Source organism: Dermacentor andersoni, chromosome 8 (assembly GCF_023375885.2).
Source record: "Dermacentor andersoni chromosome 8, qqDerAnde1_hic_scaffold, whole genome shotgun sequence".
Classification (NCBI taxonomy): domain Eukaryota; kingdom Metazoa; phylum Arthropoda; class Arachnida; order Ixodida; family Ixodidae; genus Dermacentor; species Dermacentor andersoni.
This window is the reverse complement of record NC_092821.1, coordinates 152,650,942-152,653,574: the sequence shown is the minus strand read 5'-3', so window position 1 is coordinate 152,653,574 and position 2,633 is coordinate 152,650,942. Positions and strand designations below refer to the sequence as shown.

General features: G+C 50.6%; 1 long non-coding RNA gene across 1 annotated transcript; it reads left to right on the top strand.

Annotated features, from left to right (window-relative positions):
* The first annotated feature begins 229 nt into the window (after positions 1–229).
* On the top strand, positions 230–2,391 carry LOC129383234 (uncharacterized). The gene is made up of 2 exons (XR_008611117.1): positions 230–580; positions 1,914–2,391. It is a non-coding gene; the product is annotated as an uncharacterized lncRNA (long non-coding RNA).
* Positions 2,392–2,633: the final 242 nt, after the last annotated feature.

The following is a 2,633-nucleotide window of genomic DNA, read 5'->3' as shown; positions in this document are numbered from 1 at the left end:
GTATTGGATCATGGGCATAATATATGCTCCACTTTGAAAGGCAAATACTTCCATGTCAACGTACACTCTATGCGTACGTCATGAGTCACGTTTATCTCAGTACTGTCAACTATTATTATTATTATTATTATTATTATTATTATTATTATTATTATTATTATTATTATTATTATTATTATTATTATTATTATTATTATTATTATATGGGAAGTGTGCGAGACGACGCGAACGTAGTGCGTCGGGTGGCCAGGAGCAATAGACGATGACAAAGACGACACGATGCGCGAGTTTGGCACGAGCGCGCCAAGCGTCGCAACGAAAAATGGGAAACAAGCATCAATTGGCAATTACACGGGATGCAAACGCCGAAGGTGAAGAAGAAAGGAAAGAGGAGAGAGAACGGAACGTTTCTTTTTTTTCTTTTCTTTTACTTTGCATTTCTCGTTTTCAAATAAGAATTTTCTTTGGCTACCGATTCTTGGCCTATCACCGTTTGTGGGTGCGAGCGATGACAGGTTCAGCATAATCATCATCTACGTCGGCGGCTGGAAGAAGGGAAGGCGGCTGAGATGCACGGTGGGTACGTGTCATTTGTAAAGCTCATCAACATCAGAGGCGCGAGATTGACGGGTGCTTAGACCTGGGCTCGCGAGGCCTGTCCCTAGTGAAAGAGTTACGGTCGGGCATGTCGAAAGGGGTAGCTGGCCCATACTGTCCTCTGGCTCATCCACGCTAAGGACGTTGTTGAAGGGAGGAACGTGTTCTCATAGAGAACGCGGAGTACTGGATTTATTTACCAAATCTACATGAAGAGTGGAAACCATTACATCTCATCAGTCTAGCATGACTAAAACGAAGCACACCGAGGAGCCAAAAAACGGCTGCTTAAAACCCCCTCTGTCCTCCCTAGGTCCAATCGGAGCGTCCAAAGTTATCGAAGGACCCGCATTGGAGGGTGAGGGTTCACACACTCTCTCTCGCACCTTTGTTTTACTGAACACACAGAAAGGAAGGGGCTTCGTAGACAGGGGTTGTCACGCTTGAATCAAGCTGGCGCGTCTTGGTTTCTGAGGTGACCCCGCAGTTAGCTGGGGCGTTTCTCAAACGACCGTGGCGGTTACCGGAGTCCGTGGGGGACCGCCGTAGAACACCCTTTTCCAGTTTTCTTGCTCCCATTGGGCCCACGAGCTGGCTCGAGATCTCTACCGCCGAGCCGCTACGGGGCCCCTCGATGACCGAGGGAGCGGAGAGCGCATTCGAAAATATGGGGAGATCACGCGCAGCATTAGAGATTGGCTCGTAGACTGGTATCCCCGCCAGACCCGAAATTAAACCACAGACAAGCAGTCGCGTGGAGACGACTGCAAACTTATACGTATCCGCACCCTGTTATGGCGAACCACATGTTCTCCGAGGCCAGGAGCGATAGGTGCAATCTTTGTGGGGCGAGAAGGACCCTCAACCACATAATATGGGAATGTCCGTACTCTCCTGGGAGACACCTGGGAGACCCTGCTGCGCAGCTCGGACTCTGAGCTCCAGCTCCGGCTCGTCCAACTGGCTGAAGAGGCTGCTGGGACCCAAGACCTCCCAGCCTGCATCTGAGGCGGCGGCACTCGCCCCCTGACCTGCGTGTCGGGGGGTGGGTAGATCACCTTATCCGTTGGAGAATTAAGTTTATTCTATCTATCTTGCTCCCATTGGTCCGTGAAGTGAACCAGCTAACAATACTCGGTCCGCCAAACGTGTCTCGCCTTGCGGGCGCCGGTATTCTGTTCGTGAGGGGGCGCGTTGTCAGCTTTACGAAGCGATTCGTCGCAGTGGACTGGGAGAGGCCAGAAGGTCACTGCCCCTGCTGACCGATAGTAACAGCAACCAACTCTTCAATTCCCGACGACCTTGCATCTTCGCAGGGCCGTGGCGGCTCTCCTGAACCTGGGCGACGAGACCGTGGGAGAGCGGATCGCCGGCACCAACGACTTCCACTCGATCGCTGCTTGTCTCGTGGAGAGCCTGGGACGTCCCGCTATGACTACTTCCAGACCACAAGGTGACAGTCGAGCCTATCGTCATGTAGGCTGCCCGTAACTGGCTACTCAACTCCGACTACTGCCTCAGGTGGTTCCCGCCATCTTGAACTGGACTGCTCAAAGGCGATATCATCACAGCATACTGGTGAATTCGTTATTTGCTCGTGATTTTCTCAGCTTTTGTTATCCCTTGATAACTTAGTGACGTATCTGTTGACTCCGTTGCTTATTAGTGTGTGACGGGCCTTGACCATCTTTCTGCATTTGATATGTAATGTTAGCCTAGCGTAACTCCAAGTTTGCGTGGTGTTTTAAAATGTGTGTCGGTTTCTGTTATTGGTAAAGTCAGCTTTCGTGTGTTTCCAAGCAGCCTTGTCTTTTTTAAAAGCATCTCGGATGCATGCGTTTCATTGATCCCTTAAAAGAACTTTATCATCACAAATGGCGTCCGCGACAGGACGAAGCTGGCTGTTACGCTGCAAGTACTCCTGCTAAATATAAAGCCTCAGTGCAAAGAGACGAAACCGTTCGTTCGAGGCTGCCCGAACTTACAGTAATGGTGATGCGTGCGGCAGAGCTTGTTGGCGTTGGGCGAACGCATGG